The sequence below is a fragment of the Manis javanica genome, chromosome 4, assembly GCF_040802235.1.
Source record: "Manis javanica isolate MJ-LG chromosome 4, MJ_LKY, whole genome shotgun sequence".
Taxonomy (NCBI): Eukaryota; Metazoa; Chordata; class Mammalia; order Pholidota; family Manidae; genus Manis; species Manis javanica.
Genome location: NC_133159.1, coordinates 139,148,905 through 139,171,199, shown reverse-complemented (window position 1 = coordinate 139,171,199; position 22,295 = coordinate 139,148,905). Strand labels below are relative to the sequence as shown.

Genomic DNA, 22,295 nt, shown 5'->3' with positions numbered 1-22,295 from the left:
AAAGAGAATTAGACACATAAAATACTGACATGGAATAGTCACCAAGATGGATTTTTATGTGAAAAAAGCTAGTGCAGAATCATGTGTATAGTATGCTACCATTTGTCTAAAAGAGAGCGGCCAAGCACACATATATTTGTAATTGCTTGTGTCTGAATAAAATATCTCTGAAAGGACGCTTAAGAGACTAACGACATTGTTTGCTTCTGGAGAAGGTATGGTTTTCAGGCTTTGAGACCCCCCCAAGATGCTAGCATCCTTGTAGTCACACCCTGTATGGGCTGCATTGGACTGACTTATTAGTTATTCCAGTAAGGCATCACAGAAATGATGTGTGACTTCCAAGGCCAGCACTTAAAACATTGTGGATTTTGTCTTCTTCATTCTTGGATAATTCACACAATGGCATACAGACACTCAAGCAGCCCCATGGAGAGGTCCAGATGTCTAGGAACTGAGGCCTCCTGCCAACAGCCATGACAGTGCACTGTCTTGGAAGTGGGTCCTCCTGCTTCAGTCAGGCTTCCAGACACTGTAGCCCCAGCTGATATTTGACTGTAGTTTTGTGAGAGACTCAGAGACAGAACTACCCAGCTAGGATGCACACAAATTCCTGACCCACTGAAAGTATATGAACTAATAAATATTTATTGTTTTTTTTTAAGCCATTAAGTTTGGGGTTAATTTTTTATGCAGCAGCTGATAACCAATACAGATTTTGATGGGGTACTACTGTAACAAACATCTAAAAAATGGGAGTGGCTTTGTAACTGGGAAATGCGAGGGAGCTGTAAGGACTTTCCAGAGAGTGTTTGTAAAAACGCAAGATGCCTTGAACAGACTATTTGTGTAATATTGATGGCATTTAGAGAGACTATGGATTTATAGGAAAATGGTACTGGAAAGTTGGGAAAAGAAGATCCATTTGGGGGAACTGGAGAGCTAGAGGGTGGGGGTAAGGAGGAGACTTCTCACTTTAAACCTTCTCAATATTTAATATAGTGCCTATATTAAAAAATATATTGATAATATTTAAATAACAGTTTTTAAAATGAGGCTTAGAGTGTGATCTCCTTCCTTAATTCAAGTTGATTTCCAGGGCCTCTAGTCACTGCTGCACCCCTCCCAACTGCTCCAAATGGTCCCAATTTTCAGAAAGGCTAGAAAGCTACATGTGTCCCCATCCCCCAAACCCATACCAGGAATACTCCAGTGCATTTGAGGGAACAGAGGGAACTTTGGGATATTTGGGTTGGTCCTTTAAATGTCTCTTCTTTCCTCTTTTTCATCTCTTTGTTGTTGTTCTTCTAATTTATGCAAGATTTTCTTGATTTTACTGTCAGTTTTCTTTGGACTACTTTATTTCTTCCATCATATGTTTAATCTTCAAGAACTTTTACTTGTCCTCTGATTGTTTTTTTGTGGGGGTAGCATCCTAATCTCCAGAATTGATGGTATGGATTCAGGCGAAGTAGACAGCTTTAATGCCATACCCAGAAATAGGTTCACCTGCCTGGTCGGTCACAAGAGGTGCTGAAAGCCCTGGGCTTGCTGCAGGGCTGGTTCCATTACAGCTGTGCCTGCCACTGTCTGGAGGGCCCATCCAAAGGAAGGCAGGAGGTGGGGCATAGTTAGACTTAGGCTGTCCTCCCCAGCTTGCCAACCCGGCCAGCTGTGCCCTGGCTCGTCCTCCTCCTCCCAAGAGAGGCTTTCTAGATGGGGAGAGAGTCTGGGAGAGTGGGACAAGTAAAGAGCAGTCTTTCCCCCATCCCTTAACTTATCAAGCTTGTACTGTTCACCCTTCTTGCTCCAGATTGGTTTCTTTCTCCACATTAAGGGAGATTTTGTCAGCAACAGTCCAGTGCCTGCCTGGGACTCACAGGTAGCAAATGCTTGCTATGAGTTAACCTCTTTTCCTCCTCCCCATTCAAACTATTTCTCAACCAAGGAAGAGAGAAATGAGCTTTCCCTTCTTCCTGAAACATATTTTGGCTTCATTTCTCCTTAAGATTGCTCAATTTCCCTTCCTGTGTTTGCAATTTCCCCAAGCATGTGACTCACATTTGGCAACTCTTGCTCTGCGGCAGTGGGGACAGTGCAATTATGCCTCACAGACCTCACTTTTGAACCACAAAGTCAAATTGTACTTGCTGGCTAAACCTGCCTGTCCCTCCTCCCTGCTGAGGGCTCTCCTCTCCCTAGCCATCTCTGGGACCCATCCGGTCTACCTTGGATCCCAGTTCCAATAGGTGGAGGGCATTGCTCTCTTTCTTTCTTTTTGGCCACCCAGCATTTGGATCCCTTTCTTATGGTTGGAAGACTCTCCACTTTATGATTTTTTAAGGAGGAAGAACACACCTCCCACTAGAGAACTGAAAATGCTAGATTTTTCTTTCATCCTCCCCTTTCCAACTAGAGCTTGGGCATGTGGTCTAGGTCCACCAATCAGAGGGGCCTGTGCCAGACTTTGATGGGAGCTGGCAGTAGTCTGGGCAAGCAGGGACCCCAGAGAATGTCCTGTCTTGGTGGTGGAGAGCACTGCAGAACTGAATTCCTGGCACAGCATGGGCAGCAGAGCCAGGTGTGGCGCACATGGAAGTTCCATTTAGGGCAATGCCCCTGACTGTGTAGCTCTGAAGGTACTTCTCAGGTCTCCTGATGGTCCTGTGAGCTGCCCACTAACCTTTTGAGACATTTTCTGCTTAATTCAGTTGTTCAGTTTCTACGGTTTATAGATAAGACCTATGGCAATTATGCAGTAGTTGAGTCCCTGACCTGTTCTAAGCTTGACATTCTCACCAGTTGTCACTTGAAATAAGAGAAAGGGGACACAAAATGCATCTCCATTATGTCAAAACTAACCCAGTGACCTTAGGCAAGTTACCTCCTCTCTCTGGGTTTCCTCATGTGCCAAATGGTCAAGGGGGAAATGCCAATCAGGAGAGGCTCCTGCTCCCTGAATCTGTGTCTCATTATAGTGCTTCAGTTTAACAAAGTTCTTATTTGTTTTTGCTGTAATAACTTGAACTACTGTTCAAGCAAGAAATTATAATGGATTTTTACTTTATTCCTCCATGCCAGTCCTAATTTCCAACCCCAGACTCAGATATGTCCCAGTTTTAAAAGCCTAAGAACCAGAACTCTGCAATACAAAGATTAAAATATGTATATTCAAGCTGTACATAGGAACTGGGGTCTAGAAAGTATGTCTTGGTTCTACTTATGGGTGGCATCCCATTTACTTATGGATGGTGGATGGTTTACCAGCTGAGCCCAGCTAGGGATGTAAATCCTGTCCCTGAGTGGCCTTGAGCGAGTGACTGCATACAGGTTCCCACGTACTGCTAACCAATGGGCTGTGGCGACTTACTTTCCCAAGAAGGTCATGAGTTTCTCAGGAGCAGGGGCCATGTCATAAATGTATTTCAGGACCCCTCTGACCCCTCTGTCACTCCGACCTTCATATAGAACACTACTGGAAGACCACCCAGGAAACTGATGGCAGTGGGTGTCTTAGGGAAGACTGGAGCCAGGAGATGAGGGGGACTTCACTGCACACTCTTAAATATTTCACCAGGAACATAATATAATTAGTTTTTAAACTGTTTAATAAAGAAATAAGAAAGCTTACATCACCATTTTTATTTCATTTTATGGTGGTACAACAATGTATTTATTCTGCCCCCTATTTGGGGGCATTCTGCTTTCTCCTTCTTGTTAAGGTATGTTGCCTCACCTCTCTTCAGACTCAGAAGGCTTCCCAGAGGGGATGATTGCTGATGGATGAGTAGGAGTTAGTCAGGGGAGGGAAAGGTGTTCCAAGCAGAGGGAATATCATGAAGGTGTGAGAGCATTTCTCATGAGGAAATGCAATGAAGGTGGAGGTGGATTGACGGAGATCGGCCTAAAGGGGTGAGATAGGTCATTTGGGGCTCTGGTAGCAGGCTAGAAGGTTGAATCTTGGACTTGGATTTTAGGTTGGTGGGTGATACTGATCAACTGTACAAATCAATAACTCCTAGACAATGAGCAGCTTCCCATGGCTTGTTGGTAAGACAGCCAGATTCTCATCTTCAAGGCTCTCCCCCACCTTGCCTAATGGTATGATCATGGGACCCCTACCAGACCATCAGGTTATACTACTTTTTGTGGGAGAGTCAGTGTCTCTGCTAATTAGGGGAAGAGGTATTAGAAAGATCAGTGCCACTGCTGGAAGGATTTCATGAAATCAGATTTTCAGTGTTGGGGAAAATTTAGAAATCCAGTTCAGTGACAAATCCGAGTATTTTTGAGGAGAACTTGTGCTTCTGCACACATGTTTAATATAAGAAAACCTTTTTCTGATCCTAAATGCCTTGAAATAAATTGAAGATGCATATATAATCTTAGCAGCAAATTGAAGACACATATATAATCTTAGCAGCTCAGCATCCCTAAGAAATCATTCAAGGAATTCAGTTCATTCTATAAGGTTCTCTTAGCATTGAGTCTGCAGCAGCTTGAAACCTGACAAGCAAAGGTCCTAACTACCCTTGAGGAGGTCACAAACTAGTGCAAAGGATATAAAATAAATGTGATCATGTAAAACAGGAAGTTTTACCATTGAACTCTGATATTGAAGTGAGAGCAGAGAAGAAAACATTTGCATATTTTCAGGTTCAAACTTAGATTTTTTTTCTATTAGAGATTTTACCTCCTTTCTCTGGAACTTAAACATTGGTCTTATGAGAGGTGGCCAACATTTTGCGAACCACACATTGAATGTCATTTTCCCAAGCTTTAGCTGCAATACTTAGAGACTATGATGTTTAGTCACTTTAGTGGCTACGGTCTTTATTTTCATGTGAGGGATGTAGTGTAGATTAATTAACACTTACAAAGCTTCACATTAAGTTTAATAAAAGCTTGAATAAAATATATATAATGCTAAATTAAAGTACAAAGGGATAATTTACTATGCAAACTAGAACACTTTTGTTTTCTGTGTTTTTATTTTATTTATTTTATTTTATTTAGGTATCATTAATATACAATTACATAAACATTGTGGTTAATAAATTCCCCCCATTATCAAGTCCCCACCACATACTCCATTACAGTCACTGTCCATTAGCATAGTAAGATGCTATAGAGTCACTACTTGTCTTCTCTGTGCTATACTGTCTTCCCCATGTCCCCACTACATTATGTGTCCTAATCGTAATGCCCCTTATTCCCCTTTTCCCTCCCTTCCCCCCCCACTTCCCCAAGTACCTTTCCCTTTGGCAACTGTTAGTCCATTCTTGGGTTCTGTGAATCTGCTGCTGTTTTGTTCCTTCAGTTTTTGCTTTGTTCTTATGCTCCACAGATGAGTGAAATCACCTGGTACTTGTCTTCTCTGCCTGGCTTATTTCACTGAGCATAATACCCTCCAGCTCCATCCATGTTGTTACAAATGGTAGGATTTGTTTTCTTCTTATGGCTGAATAATATTCCATTGCGTGTATGTACCACATCTTCTTTATCCATTCATTTACTGATGGACACTTGGGTTGCTTCCATTTCTTGGCTATTGTAAATAGTGCTGCAATAACGTCTGGGCCACAATTAATCTGAATGTAAGCTGTGCAATTAGAAGGCTATCTGCAGTATTATATGAGCATGGTTACAAGCATTCTGGGGGTTTTCCTTAACCAAATTTTAATTACTGATTCATGTGGCATCAGTAATAACTAAATTTCTGCCCCTGTAAAAAATGACACTTAGAATGTGGCTACATATGTTATTTCCAATGAATTCAGCATTTGCTTTACTTTTCAAAGCAATAAACTAATTGTGTAATTTATTTTCAAGTATAATAAAGGGGACTTTGCTTTTCCTTTTTTGGTTAAAAAAATAGTGCTGCAATAAACATAGGGGTGCATATGTCTTTTTGAAACTGCTTCTGCATTCTTAGGGTAAATTCCTAGGAGTGGAATTCCTGGGTCAAATGGTATTTCTATTTTTAGTTTTTTGAGGAACCTCCATACTGCTTTCCACAATGGTTGAACTAGTTTACATTCTCACCAGCAGTGTAGGAGGGTTCCCCTTTCTCTGCATCCTTGCCAGCATTTGTTGTTCCTATTCTTTTCTATGTTGGCCATCCTAACTGGTGTGAGGTGACATCTCATTGTGGTTTTAATTTGCATTTCCCTGATAATTAGTGATGTGGAGCATCTTTTCATGTGCCTATTGGCCATCTTCTTTGGAGAAGTGTCTGTTCAGCTCCTCTGCCCATTTTTTAATTGGGTTATTTGCTTTTTGGGTGTTGAGGCATTTAAGTTCTTTATATATTTTGGATGTTAACCCTTATTGGATATGCCATTTACAAATATATTCTCCCATACTGTAGGATGTCTTTTTGTTCTGCTGATGTTGTCCTTTGCTGTACAGAAGCTTTTTAGCATGATGTAGTCCCATTTGTTCATTTATGATTTTGTTTCCCTTGCCCAAGGAGATGCGTTCAGGAAAAAGTTGCTCATGTTTATGTCCAAGAGATTTTTGCCTATGTTTTCTTCTAAGAGTTATATGGTTTCATGACTTACATTCAGGTCTTTGATCCATTTGGAGTTTACTTTTGTGTATGGGGTTAGACAACAATCCAGTTTCATTCTCTTGCATGTAGCTGTCCAGTTTTGCTAACACCAGCTGTTGAAGAGGCTGTCGTTTCTTCATTGTATATCCATGGCTCCTTTATCATATATTCATTGACCATATATGCTTGGGTTTATATCTGGACTCTCTATTCTGTTCCACTGGTCTATGGGTCTGTTTTTGTGCCAGTATCAAATTGTCTTGATTACTGTGGCTTTGTAGTAGAGCTTGAAGTCAGGGAGCGTAATCCCCCCTGTTTTATTCTTCCTTCTCAGGATTGCTTTGACTATTCAGGTCTTTCATGGTTCCGTAGAATTTTAGAACAATTTGCTCTAGTTCATTGAAGAATGCTGTCAGTATTTTGATAGGGATTGCATTGAATCTGTAGATTGCTTTAGGCAGAATGGCCATTTTGACAATATTAATTCTTCCTATCCATGAGCACAGGTAGAACAGTTTTGAGAGTGGAACAGACACAATTAGTAATTTCATCCTGAAAACAGGTATGAATGGGGGTTGTCCCAGAGGAAGCAGGACTTCACCACCACCTTAGCTGTGTATCACTTAGGGACCTCATTCCACTTTGAATAAAAGAAAAACCAACTATTAGTTTATTCATCAAAAAAGGGTTGGTTACCATCACCCGCTACCCCTGTAGGTAGTGTGGAAAATGGGTTCTTTCTGGTGGCCCTGCTGCTGCAGTGTGCACAGTTAGGGGTTCTGATTCCCTAGCCTTCCCCTCTGAGTGCAAAGATTGCAGTTCCCATCACAGCAGCCATGCAGGAAGAAGAAAAGGGGCAGCTGCAGGATTGGGAAACTGAAGGCTTTCCAGGAATCCTCAGTGGGCTTGTGCTTATTCACCACTGGCCAGAACGTTGCCCTGTAGCCCTCAGCTACAGAGAAAGGGAGAAGCCATGTTCTCAACAGAGGAGGAAAACAAGGAAAGAGAAGTTGGAAGGGCTTTGGGTCCAACCAGCAGTGCACAGGCTCCAAGTGGGAAACACTTAGAACTATGGGGGCAGGACACCTAACTCCTTCAGGAGTGGTGGGGGTGATGGAAAATAAGCTGGCTTCCCAGGCCAAAAAGCCAGGCTCAGCTGATTTGACAAACAGAGAGGGCAAAGGTGTACTAGGCAGAGCTGACCACAGGAAGCATAGGGCACACTCAGGCAATCACTCAATAAGTGGGAAGTGGCCAGATGCACATGAGTCTGATTTTCATTAGCTACTTGATGAATCATCCAGTGCACTTCTGAAATAGATTTCAGGGTGTCCCCAGATCCAACCTAATCAGAACCTCCAAGTGACATCTGGCAAGTTTGGGGAAGTTGGCTCCAGTCTCGATTAGGGGTTCTCAGAGTGTACATGCTGGCCAAAGATGCCCATAAGGGGCCCACCCCAGCCACGGACTCAGAATGAAAGTCCAGCAAGTGAGGGAGCTGTGTGATGAGAGGATGTCACTGGGTCACTGCTAACCTGTCAGATTGGTGGGGCTAGGAATGAAGGTGGACCATTTCAGCAAGCAAAGTGAAAGCAAAACCTTCAAAAACAGCAACAGATACTCAAGTTCTTCCTGAATGTAACTGAGGCTGCACCTTCTCAGACTTGGGCCATTTCCAAAGCAATCCAGCAAGGGCCTTGTCCTTACCAGGGAGCCAGGGAGAACTAGAAGAAAGATGAGCCATCAGAACTGAAGATCACACTAGGGCTTCCCCTACTGCCCAGCCCCACCTCCACCCCTCCCTTCATAAACTCTAACTCCCACTCCCCCCACTGTGTAGAAAAAGGTGCACCAAGAAACTGCTGAGCTTGAAGGAGGGGAGGGGACTGAAGGAGAGGACGTAGTGGGGCTGGTATCTACTCTCTGGGCTGGTCCGGGCAGGAAGCGCAGCCTGCTACAGCAGCACTGGTTTTGCTGGAAAAATCATCATTTAGCTAGAGTCAGACATGTATCCTAAATATAACTCAGGGACCTCTGGGACTCTGGGCTTTGGCACTGTTGTTTGTAGCTACCAAAGGCAGAAAAAAATAGAACCAACTTACAATATGTAGTTCTGGCCCTCAAAATGTGAAGTCAGTTACATTTGTCTTTGGTTACCCTCCCATCTCCCCTTTCATTTCTTCAACAAACATTTCTTTGAGGACCCACCATCTTCCAGAAGCTGTGCTAACCCTGGGACCTCCAAGGAAGAGAGGCAAGACTTTCGATCTGGAGTAGAGACAATGAAGGTATGATATGTGCAGGGGGCTGTGACTAACCTGGGGCCATGAGGAGGGGGTACTAACCCTGGAATAGGATGGGACAGGGAACAAGGGTATAGGTGGGAGGTCTGAGCTGAATCTTAAAAAGCCAGCTCAGTTGATCAGCCAAAAGGAAGTTTATTCCTGCTAGAACAAACTAGCCAAAGGGAAGAGGTTACTGTGGGATTTCAGGGATAAAACAGGGAGTGTTTGCAGACTTCTGCCCCCAACACAGAGACTCTTAACGCTTGATATCTCCATTCTCCTAACCTCTCACCCACCTCAGTTAAATTAACCTTTAGTACCTGTGATCCAGGGAAGGAGCAGAAAAGGCCCAACAGGGAGGTATTTGCTTGGGGGTGAGGTGGGGAGAGAGCTAAATCAATCTGATAAAGAATGGAATGGGGTGGTGTCATTCCTGGCTTTTGCACTGTGCTTCTAGAACTGGGCCCTGCTGAAAGGTCAGTCAGCAGTAAAAAGAAAGGGGACTAGGAGGCAGCTTTCCCTGACATTTTGGCACTTAGACCACTGCTGCCCTGCCCACCGGTCACACTAGTCCCAGCAGCCACACATTCATTCTCTCATTCATTGATGCAGAGATACAGCAGTACGCAAAACAAAAACCTCTGACCCCACAGGACCTCTGTTCTGGCATGGAAGACAGACAAAGAACAATCATGCCAGTAAGGGATAAAAAGGAACAAGAAAAATGGTAGGGGGAAGAAGAGGTGTACTCGTCCATGTCTGGGGAAGCCCTCAGTAATAAGGAGAGAAATGGGTAGAGACCTGAAGGAAGTGATGGAGAGGGAGACATTTAGATATCTGAGGGAATTGCTTTCAGATAGCAAGAGCAGCCTGTGCAAAGGTCCTGAGGTAGGACTGCTGGAGAAATGTGGATGTTGCCAGTGCCACTGGAGTAGGGGGAGCAAACCAGGGAATTCACTGTAAGAGGAGAGACACAGAAGGAATTTAAGAGAACTGGCTTTGCAGCCATGCATACCTGGGACCTGCTGTTTACCAGCTGTCTACATTTAGGCAGATTGCTTAATCTCCCTATAGCTCATTCTCTTTGTCTGTAGAATGGGAAGAACAGTGTTATTACACTTAGCATCCTCTACAGACTTTCTCTAAGTAAGTAGCAGCTATTTTAGGGTTATTAAGAAATGCAATGTGTACATGTTCCATATTTAGTAATAACACTATCCCAAAGAGATTTTTCAACAACCTATGCTAGATTTTTTTTTGTTATTTTTTCCAATTTTTTATTGTCAAAAAATATACATAACAAACAAAATGTGCAATCTTAATCATTTTTAAGTGTGCAGTTCAGTAGTGTTAAGAACTTTCACATTTTGTTGTGCAACCATCAACACCAGCCATCCCCACAATTCCTCTTATCTTATAAAACTGAAACTGTATCCATTAAACAATAACTCATAGCCCCCAACCCCAACCTCCACCCCTGCCCAGCCCCTGGCCACCACCATTCCACTTTCTGTCTCCATGAATTTTCCTGCTATAAGTAGCTTACATAGTGGAATCGTAAAGTATTTGTCCTTTTGTGACTTACTTCACTTAGCATGATGTCCTCAAGGTTCAGCCATGCTGTAACATGTGTCAGAATATTATTCCACTGTATGTATCTACCACATTTTGTTTATCCATTTACCCATAGATGGACACTTGGGTGGCTTCCACCTTTTGGCTGTTGTGAGTAATGCTGCTATAAACAGAGATGTACAAACACATCTTCAAGACCCTGCTTTCAGTTCTTTCAGTTATGTACCCACAAGCGGGACTGCTGGATCACACAGTAATTCCATTTTTAATTTTTTGCATAATTGCCATACTGTTTTCCACAACGGCTACCCTGTTTTACATTCCTGCCACAATGCACAGGGGATCCAATTTCTGCACATCCTCATCAACATTAGCGATCCTATTGGATGTGAGGTATCATTTTTTTGTTTTATAAAAACATCTTAAATTACATGGATAGCAACATTATCTCCTGTGTTGGAGTATGTGGGCATCATACTGGCAGTGACAAATTACACTGCTGCCCCTGTTCATCAACATGGGGGCTTGCCATCGTCACCCTAGAGCTCCATTACAGGCACCAAAAGCAAGGCGCCAGAGGAGTCAAGAGCTTGACTGAGTCTAGGCAAGACAGCTGTCAGTGTCAGAATTAGGATCCAAAATTGCAGAAACTTTGAAAGCAGAAAGTTTCTCTTTGAATCAATACTTCCTTCCACTTTCTTTGAATTTGAGCAAACAGAAAACCTAAGAGTTTAACCCTTTTGAGGAAGTTGTAAGCAATGGTCAGCATAAGGAAACAGCTATCTTGCTTTTAATCTTGGGTTTTGAACATGAGTCATTTGGAGGTCCCTCAGCAACTGCCTAGGTCCTCGGACTGGTCTCTGGAATGTGGGCAGATTGTAGCAGATCCTGCTTCTTCTGTTCCTGCTAGACCCCCATCCCTGCCAGGCAACACACACCGTATCTGATCTGGAGTGTTCTGTCCAATCATGGCCTCTGTTAGTCCCCTTCTGATCTCCCCAGAAGCCCACCCCACGGGCCTCCCCCTGCTTGCCACGCTGCTCATACGACCTAACCGTAGAAGCACAGCATGACACAGCTTCTCTCTCCTGCAGTACATGCATGGGTGTCCCTGCTTGTCTTAGTCCCTGTGCTCTTGGCTCTTGAAATGCAGTCCATCCTCCCTGGCTGGGCCACAGGTCTGTGATGGCGGCAGAGATGGATACAGGCCTTGTCTTGTCATAGCAGGGAAAAAAACTGTAATGACAATCATTGAATTGAGTGCTATATTAAAGAAAAATAAAGAGGTTTATCAGATTAAAAAAAAAAGGACCAGAGACCAAACTGGGAGCAACAGTTTGCCACTGAATCGGGAGCTGGAGACCCAGCACAAGCCTTGGCTGTGCAGGTGAGGCTTGGGAGGGGAAAAAGTTCACAGACAGTCTCTACGCCATAAAAAGGCAAGTTCTCCAACTGTTGTTGATGGATTGGTTCGCAGGATGTTTCATGGGGAGGTGGCATTCGGCTGCCTCTGCTGCACCTGTGAGGTGCCCAAGGTAGGGATGCTGATGCCAGTCAGCCGGCCAGGTGGCCAGGTTGGGGTCTGTCAGCTGCAATGGCTGAAGTGTCTAGCAGAGACATCGAATCTAGTCTGGGATAATTTTTAAAAAGGTTTGGAAAACAGCGTGGTGATTTTCTTCCCTATTTGTTTTCTTTTAAAGATACTAACTCACTCCTCACAAATGACGTGACAACAGTAGCTCTCACCTATTCAGCATTTGGTATGTGGCCGGTGCTTTGCTGTACTCTTGACATATATTATCTCACGTAATCCTCACAAAAATCTCTATCACTAATTCATTTTATAGAGAAGGAAATTGAGTTCATTTCTAGGGCGGTTAAGTAATTTTACCAGGGTTGAAAAGTAGGCCTATCGTATCCAGCGCTCAGCCTTTACCCACCAGACTCTGTCTATACTACATTTTTTCTTTAAACAGCTGGGATGGGTTTGACCTGGCTCTAGGGCTTTCTTAAGTTTCTAGTTCCTTCAACTCAATCCACATTTAAACCAGTCCTCTGGTTTCTGCCTTAAAAAAATGCTTATCATATTTAAATATTTATGAGAAGTCTCTATCACTGTAATAGTGTATTTCCAAAATAATTTTTTCTGATGAAAGCAGGAGAGAGAAATATTGTTCAAACCCCATTGTGACAAGAAGTTTTCAAATTTTAACCATGTAAGGTGATGGATGTGTTCACTAGCCTTATTGCTTATTGTTGTAATAATTTCATGATACACAGATCTTCCTCCACTTACGATGGGGGTCACATCTGATAAACCCATGGGAAGCTGAAAATACTGTAAGTCAAAAATGCATTGCATACTTCTACGCTATCGAACATCATAGCTTAGCCTAACCTACTGTAAACATGCTCAGAGCACTTAATTAGCCTGCAGTTGGGCAAAATCATCTGACTCAAAGCCTATTTGATAATAATGTGTTGAATATCTCATGTGATTTATTGAATCCTGTACTGTAAGTGAAAAACACAGTGGTTGTTTGGGTACAGAATGGTCACCACAAGTGCTGGGCATAGAAGCCACAGGGCATAAATCTGCAAAGAAGTAAAAAGCTAACCTTTGCAAACAATATGGCTTCTCTCTCACTTACCAACTTTACATTTCCCTGTATGGCCCCGGAAGATGACTGGTTAGCCAGAGACGGGTAAGATTCCTCAAGGGAGGAACAACCTAAGACAGGCACAGTCGCAGGGGGGCCATCAGGTGAGAAATTGGGGATCAACAGAGGTGAGGCTCAGAACCTCACCCCCCCTGCTTTGAGAGAAATCTTCTGCATCCGTGGATGTTTTGCTGCCCTTGTCTAGCTTGGATTAATACTTAGTCCATAGGCACACACCTGATCATCTACATTTGCCCTCTTACAGCACTAAATTATGTTTTCTACCTTTATCTTGCATCTACCTACCACTTCAGCATTTTATTAAAAATAAAAAAAATAATAATAATAATAAAGGGAGAAATGTGGGATCAACATATAAATCAAGTATAAAAATCAAACAAATATTCATATTTGACCTGATTGTTTATAGTTCATAATGCATGATCAAAACCGAATGTTTCTGTGATGAATGCCCTTGTACTGTTCACCATGTAAGAATTTATTCACTATGTAAAAAAAAAAAAAAAAAAAAAAAGAATGGTCACCAGTATGTTGGTTGCTTACCCTCATGACAGCATGGCTAACTGGGAGCTATGGCTCACTGTCTTGCCCAGCATGAGGAGATAGGATCAGACTGCACACCAGTAGCCTGAGAAAAGATGCAGATTCAAAATTCAAAGCATGGTTTCTCCTGAATGCATATAACTTTTGCACCAAGGTAAAGCTGAAAAATTGTAAGTCAAACCATTGTAAGTTGGGGACCTCCTGTACACATATATCAATTCATTTGGTTGTACATGTTAAATTTACATAATGTTATGTGTCAGTTATATCTCAGAAAGCTGGAGAAAAAAACAAAAATGGAAAGAATTTTGCCAAGGTAAATACTTTTCAAAATGAATATGTGATTAGGTAGGGTTTAGGAGTCCTTTATTATAACGAGAGAGTTTTGAGGAAATAGAATTTTCCGGAGCATGTTTTTACTCTTTACATTTACTCTCAGTATAAAACCACCCCATCCCTTTGTATCACCTTCCATCAATCAATTTCTTTGCTCACCAGGCATTTATCAGTTGGGAAATGGTTTACATTTGACAGAGAAGCCCAAAACAGATGATGCATTTCTGCTTTAATTTTTTAAGAAAAATGCCTGTCTTTATGTGTGGACCAAACGTAAAAATCAAATAAGTAACATGGATAGTAGGGACTACCATAAAACTATTAGTTCACCGGTAACTGGGATTAATGTAGACCTCAGAGCTTTCAATGACCTTTTCTGACCTCTGCTGGACACATTTGGGATTACATGGATCTCAAGGCCAAAGCACCAGCAAAATTAGAATTTTAGAATGGATGTTTACAGAGTGTCTCACTTAAATCCCTCATTTCAGAGATGAAGAAGAAAGTAAGTCCCAATGGATTTATATTATTCCTCCAAAGTCATTCAGTTACGTAGTGGCATATTCAGGATAAGTACCTATAAATGTATCCCAATAAAACTCAGATGTGCAAACATTGATGAACTCCATTTGGATTATCTTTGGGAATCATCATGATTAGAAATGATAACAGCTAACGCAGACAAAGTAGTTGATAACAAAAAATAAAAATTAGGACTATTTGGGTAAGGTTGTAATTATCTTCGTATCCCATATCTCATAACCCCATAATTATTGCCAGTCACTATTTGATGACATATGTAGAGTAATAGAGAAGAGATTCAGAGAATTCATTTTCACAAAAAAATATTTAATTGCAAATCCCTTTTCCTGATTATGGTTTATTAAAATTAGTTTGCATTCCCAGAGGAAATTTTAATTGACTATGGGAGAAAAGACTGCCCAGGGTTAAAAGCACTGTTCCTTTGAAGAACTAGCTCTGTTAGTGTCCTGCAAAGGCCCTTGAGACCTAAGAGAGGTTTCTAGAGGTCTCTGGTGCTTCCTCAGCCAGAAGTTCCAAGTCTCTCCTTTCAGATGTGTCTAGGTCAGAAAGCTGAATGACCAATGAAATATATAGTCAGCTTATTCCACATTTTAAAAGGCCCAAATGCATAGCATTTTGTAGATAAGTAGAGTATCATGTTTGACAGAACATAAGCTTTGGAACCATGCAGGTAGTGGCTACTTGCTAGCTGTGTGAGCTTAGGTGAATTACTTAACCTCTTTGAGCCTCAGTGTCCTCCCCTCTAAAGTAGGAATCGTAAATGATACCTTTCCAGAGAGTTGTTTGAGAATAAATGAGACAGTATATGCAAATCCTTAGCACAGTACCTGATTGGCCGAGGGGCGGGATAGTGTTAGTTTCTCCCATGATATTAAATACAACAGATCTTAATGGTGGAAGTTATACTAGTTTTGTTTTACCCACAGAAAATACTAATTTATGTGTTTATCATAAAGGAAGTCTCAGTTCTGTCCCTCAAAGACCTAATAAAATATTCTGAAATGGACAAGACATACTCACAAATGCTTCAAGAGAGGGGCAAAACATCCCCAGGCCAACATTTTTGTTGTTTGCTTTTGTGGTTTTGTTGTGCCTTTTCCACACTAAAAAGCATCCTTAAAACTTGGCAGCTAAATTGATTGATTCAATTAGTTTGTTGATTGGGTGATCTTGTGTGTGTGTGTGTATTTAAACATTTCACAGGCACTTGCTCAGCACATTCTTCAAGAAAGGAGTCTTTGTCAATGAGAAACTGCAGATAATGATACCTCCCTGAGTTATTGAAGTCCACCTAGGCTATCTTTTGTTGCAATGAGAGAGGGGAAGTGTAATTCTTTCCCATTACGATATTAGAGCAGAAGGCACGGTGGGGGTACTATTGACAAAGAACTAAGAGGACAGGATTCTGGAGCTGTGAAACCCAATAGCAGAGCAATGCTGCATAAGATCTGTTTTATGATGTATCTGTTCCCATAAGGAAGATTTTGTTTGCACAAAGTTCTTTATGGTTGAAATATTTTTGAAGAACACAAATCTAGTCTCATTCCCTAGTAGTACATATGAAGAAACTGAGGTTCATGGAAGTGAAATGACTTATCACTAAATTGGAAGCAGAGCCAAAAACAGTACCTGGGATCTGTGTCAGTCAGGGATTTGGGTTGCCAGTTACAGAAGCCAATTCTGGATAATTTAAGCAAAGGCTCACCATCAATGTCAGAATTGATGGGAATCTGAGAGTCAGACCTGGAAATAGCAGGAATCAGGAGCACTCTGGAGGACCAAGAAGCTGGACTGAATCTATAGGAAGCCCAGAAATTTTCTCAAAACTAGAGAAGCCTGTTCAAAATATCAGGGCCTCTTCCACCTCGGGTGCAATGGATGGCACCAACCTTCCCCTCTTAGTCTTACATCACTTCTTCAAGACTCATAGTCCCAGGAGAGAGTACTTGCTGGCTGAGCTGAGGTCTCATACTCATACCTTGGCGAAACTGGAGCCAAGAGACACAGGTCTGGCCCCTTGAGCTCCCAGAATATCATCACAATTTCCCACCCACAATGGGTGAGGGATAAATGCCCCAAAAGGCAGCTGGGATACTGGTTAGGGGGAAAAGATGGGGACAACCCATAAGCAGCCACAGAAAGCCTGATGCCATATAGCAAATCCTGACACATGGGTAAATTGCCCCCAGACAGGAAGAGACACAAAAGGGAGGAAAGAATCCCTGCTGATGTTTAACCTGACTCTGATCTTCCGCAAAGTAAGCTCTTTTTTTTGCAGTTACATCCTTGGTGCAGGTGGGAAAAGCCCTGACAGTGTTCTCTGTACAGTCCAACAACTCATTACCAACTTGAAACTAGTTATTTAATGATCCTATACCCATTGCTGGACAACGGCTCTTTTAGAATAGTATTTCTTAAAATGAAGGTCTGGGTCCAAGGTTAGGATAAAGAGCAGGTTGGGTCTTTAGGGAAGTTATGATGGTATATTCATCATGGTTCACCAGAGAAACAAAACCAATAGGGGATATATATATACATACAGAGATGGATTTATTTTAAATAATTGACTCATGTGATTGTGAAGACTGGCAAATCCAAAATCTGCAGGGTAGGTGGCAGGCCGGAAACCCGGGGAGGAATTGCAGCTCAAGCCCAGTGTGGTCTGCTGGCATAGTTCGCTCTTCTGGGGAAGTCAGCCTTTTTCCTATTAAGGCCTTCAGCTGATCAGATGAAGCCCATCTGGGTCACCAGGATAGTCCACTTTTCTCGAAATTCACTGATTTACATGTTAATCTCATCTAAAAAAATACCTTCAAAGAGACATCTAGAATAATGTTTGACCAAATATCTGGGTACCACGATCTAGCCAAATTGACCCTTGAAACTAATCATCACAGATGGGTCTCAGAAAAAGAGCTGAAAAGTTTTAAAAAACTTTACAGCCAGCTGTAGCCCACATGTGATCTTGGGTAGCCACTTTCCTCTCTGAGCTTCAGTTTTCTTAGCTGTAAGAAGGCCTTGAGTTGGGTGGTCTCCAAGGGGCTAGGGTTAAAATAGCAAGGTGAGCATAAGCATTTACTTCATTCCCTCCCAGATTCTCAAGGGGGAATTTCCAACAGTTTGGAATGGTGAGTACTTGGATCAGACATGGAAACCAGGTAGAGAGCTCCTTAGGGTTTCCTACCCAGCACCAATTTCCTCCTTCCCAGCAGCATCCCAGCTTTTATTCAGGTTCCCATTTGACCTCACTGAGCCCAGGAACTTCAGGTGGAACAGACCTCGTGCTCAGCACCAGGCATTAGCCTGCTTGGCCTAAGAGAATTTTTTTTATCTCCCTGATATTGAATGGTTCAGAAACTCAGTCAATTAACACACACTTCCCTGGACACAGGGGTGGGTTCAGAAAAGGGTTCGTACCCACTTAGAGCCAATAAGATACAAGAAGTTTGCTGGCTCGGTGAAATAAGCCAAGTGGAGAAAGACAAGTGCCAAATGATTTTCCTCATTTGTGGAGTATAACAACGAAGCAAAACTGAAGGAACAAAACAGCAGCAGACTCACAGACTCCAAAAAGGGACTAGCAGTTACCAGAGGGGAGGGGTGTGGGAGGGCGAATGGGGAGGGAGAGAGAAGGGGATTGAGGAGTATTATGTTTAGTACACATGGTGTGGGGGGGTCACAGGGAAAACAGTGTAGCACAGAGAAGGCAAATAGTGAATCTGTGGCATCTTACTACATTGATGGACAGTGACTGTAATGGGGTATGGGGGGACTCGATAATATGGGTGAATGTAGTAACCACATTGTTTTTTCATGTGAAACCTTCATAAAACTGTATATCAATAATACCTTAATTTTAAAAAAAAGTTTGCTGGAAGCTTCTGCAAGAGTTACAGTCTCCTGCTTCAGAAATACTTGCCAGAGAGACCATCTGTCTTCCCTGGACACTGTCAGGTGTGGCCTAGCACCATGGCAGCCAGCTTGCTACCAGTGTGAGAGGGATCCAACTTGGGAAAGATGAGCCCAGGGAATCCCAGGAATCAAAGCTGGTGTCCTGGTTGTATCACATCTGACTACCCCTCAGTCATGGACTCTTCCAATTATGGGATCCAATAAATCTTCTTTATTTAAGCTAGTCTAAGTGAGTTTTGCTTACTTGTAACAAACGGAAACCTAACAGCCACACTTTAAAGGGTGCCATTGAAGTGTTTCTGGAATTGGTGCTAGGCAAACTCTCGACAGAATCCATCTCCTCTCCTGTCATGGAGGGGTGAGCACAGCAGACACAGCGATCAGGAAGCCTGCAGAGCAGGGCTCTCTCTCTGAGCAGACGGCTGTACCAGGCAGTACATCCATCCAGTGGTGCTTTCTCTCTAATGCCCTAACAGGGAGACATCACTCTATCCACGGAAAGATGCTACAATCAAAAGAAGAGGATCATCCTGGAGATCGGGAGGAATTCTCCAACCTGAAATAAACTTATGCAATGTTTTACAAAATTTACGAAGTAGATGTAATTGTTTAATATGCTCAGCATCCCTCCCTCACCTCCTTTGATAATTGGCCTCTTCCAATGGACACATGTCTGGGAATGAGACCCAGGCTAGAGCAATAAGTTTATCCCTGAAAGCATTCCCTGAAACCAGAAGAGAGAAATTCTATCATCTCTTGGATTACAGAGCTGAAAAGATATGAATTTGGTGTCACTTGGGTTCACGTTTCTGACCAGAGGGCAAAAATCCAACTGCAGTAGGAGAAAATGAAGCTAGTAAGGCTAAGGCAGGGGAGAGAGTGGTTGGGGGCGAGATTGAAAATGAATGACCTGGAACATGAGGTTCCTGGTTCCAGCCTCTCTCTGAGGTCCCGGGAGACATTCTAGCTCCTGACCATCTCCCTTCAGTCTGTCAGCTTCCCCAGTGTCTTTCCAATGAAGAACCCTTTTCCTTCCGGCTGGTTTCTGCTGCTTGCTTGGCAAACAGGGCTTCTGCTTCTTGTTCTTATCCAGCCAAACAAGGGAACACTGGCTGATAGAAAGCAAGAAGTCATAAGGAGGGATCCCTCTGAGATGGGGAAATATTTTCAGGGAGAAGGAAACTGCACATGCCAAATGAAAAACCACATAGAGGCAGAGCTGCCAAAAATTAAGTTAGTGAAGAAGACAAACTTAAGAAATTCACCTAGAACTTAAGGATGTTGTCAGGTCAGGGGTCCCGGATGGTGAGGACGGTGATGCCTCTCAAAAGCAGGCACCGGAGACAAGGCTCGTGGCGCAGGTCTAATTTTATTGAGGGGGGGTTACAACTTATACAGTGGGCTCCTTCTTGGTTCCTGGAACTACACCACTCAGACAGCCTCCAATCACAGCGGCACTAGCTAACCGCACTATGGGGGAGTAGGGTAGGAGAGGGCAGGTCTCTGTGCTCAGACCTTGTCTTCCGGGTACACAGTGTGCTGTGACCTGTTCTGGTGAGGTGGGTTTTCCCAACCAGTGGGCCTTGGGGCCCGGGAGCTCAGTAGTCCTGGTCCCTCTGGTACCTTCACCGTTTTGGTCCGGGCTTGGCTCTGTTCTCAGGCGTCCCTGAGGAAGGTTATGAAGGCAGCTGCTGCTTGTTGTCTACCCACAAAGGGATAAATATGAAAAGGACAAAACCAAGAGTAAAGGGGGGAACACATTCAGGAGATCCAAGACAGACATACGGGCCAATAATCCTTGATTCAAAACCCTTGGAGTCAGATGTGCTTCAGGATTCAGCACTTAGGGGATTTCAGAGAGATGGTGAAGTGCATTCACTGATATTACATACACCCCCCAGCAGGGCCTACCTCAGCACTCTGTAATCAAAAATACATTTTTGCAGTAAGACGTTGAGGAAATAAAGACAATAAATAGTCTGACATCATGTCAGATCAGAGTTTATTGCCAAATAAGTGTTGACAGCTCATGAGAAAATTTTTGGTTTTCAGAGATTTTAGGATTTTAGAATTGTGACTAAAGGGGTCCCAAAAGGAGAACACAGAACTGATAAAATTGGAGTAATAATCAAAGAATCAAAGGGGGAAGACATTCAAGAGCTGAAGATAGTAAAATTTTGAAACTCAAGAGGTTAGAGTGTCAGGTAAAATTAATTTAAATAAGATATCATTGTGGTCTGGTCACATTTTTATTGAGAGAAAGAAAAAAACCTGTAAGAATATAGAAAATTCTAATAAATAATTTATTATACTGACTTAATAAGTCTCTGTACCAAACTTTTTACCCCACACAGAGTAAATACCGTTTATATTACAAATTATACATATTGTATAATTTACTAGTGTATACATACACTAGAAAGATCATACACAAAGAAAACTCAACTATTTCTAAAAAATAACTTGACCAAGTTCTCCCAGCTGGAAGGTAACGGGAGATGGGAAATCAGTCTAGAGTTCCAACTCTGAACTTCTCCCAATATCTCAATATTGTGAGGCCGCAAATGGATAATGATTCACTTCCAAATACTGATCGCAGAGATAAGTCTTGTAATTTGGCAATAAGGACTGAAACTGGCTGAATGCCCAGAACAGAATAAATATTCAATAAATGTTAGTTGAATGAATGAACGAGCTAATGAAAACATGAAACAAACAGGCTCACCAACGAACTTTGTATTTTACATGGGATATACTCAGAGCACCACTCTCTTCTAAGACACGGTTGAGGAAGGCAGTTGTTCCTTTATCAAGTAAGTGATAGAGACAAGCTGCCATTAGGTACCATTAGAGGAAGCATTTAGACAAGGATGTACAGGCAAACAAATTGCAGTGAAACTTCCTTAGGGTGACAGTGATCAATGGGAGACAGGGCTTAGAGAGCCTTAATGCTCTTCACTTACTCTTCCTCAAAACTTTTTAAGCTTCCCTCATGGTGACTGATTCCAGAGTAATGCACATTTAATTCAGCTTCTAATGCAGGGAAATCAATAACATAGCACCACAGTTTATTACACATAATCTGAAGTTTAACACATAAATAAATAAGTAATATATATAAAGCATGGCACTTAAAACAATATGGGGACTCATCTTGTCCCACAATTCAACATACTTCTTATATCTTATTAAATATTTCACATTAAAAAAATAATAACTGTAAAAATCTATGCTGAAATTTCTTGGGAATTTTTTCTTTAAAATAATAGTTATATGGCTTTTTAAAAAAATTTTTTAAGGTATGATTGATATACACTCTTATTAAGGTTTCACATGAAAAAACAATATGGTTACTACATTTACCCATATTATCAAGTCCCCACCCATGCCCCAGTGCAGTCACTGACCGTATAATGGCTTGTTAATACTTTTTTAACTACTTTTTTAATACCACTTCACAAGTTGTCATCACATACCTTACCTTATTTTGATTTTCCTCCACAAATCCTTGTGAGTTAGATAGGACAAATAAACCCATTTAGCAGTTGAGGAAACCAAGATATGAGGAGAAGAATCCAGCTATGAGAACTGGGAGTCTAACACCCAGTCGAGGGTATTTTTAGTCCTGACAGGGACTTGGTTCCTCTGGAGCTGGTGGGGCAGGGAGATGAAAGTAGTTTGACCCTGAATTGTATCTACCACTGGAATTTAGACATGTCTGGATTTAGTAAGCTAGGCTCACCAACAGTCTTTATGTTTTCTATTTGTTTTGTTGTTTTTGGAGACCTCAGGTGGAGAAAGTTGAATTAACCACAGTCCTTAATTTGTGGCACATTATCATTGTCAAGGAACCACTCTCATTTTATT

General features: G+C 42.1%; 1 long non-coding RNA gene across 1 annotated transcript in view; it reads left to right on the top strand.

Moving 5' to 3' along the window:
- The window catches only part of LOC118969526 (uncharacterized), a 57,598-nt gene extending 38,599 nt beyond the window's left edge, over nt 1–18,999 (top strand). The window contains exons 3-5 of the long non-coding RNA XR_005057436.2: nt 8,755–8,841; nt 12,114–12,173; nt 18,905–18,999. This is a non-coding gene — a long non-coding RNA (uncharacterized lncRNA). The remainder of the gene's footprint in view (nt 1–8,754; nt 8,842–12,113; nt 12,174–18,904) is intronic.
- Nucleotides 19,000–22,295: the final 3,296 nt, after the last annotated feature.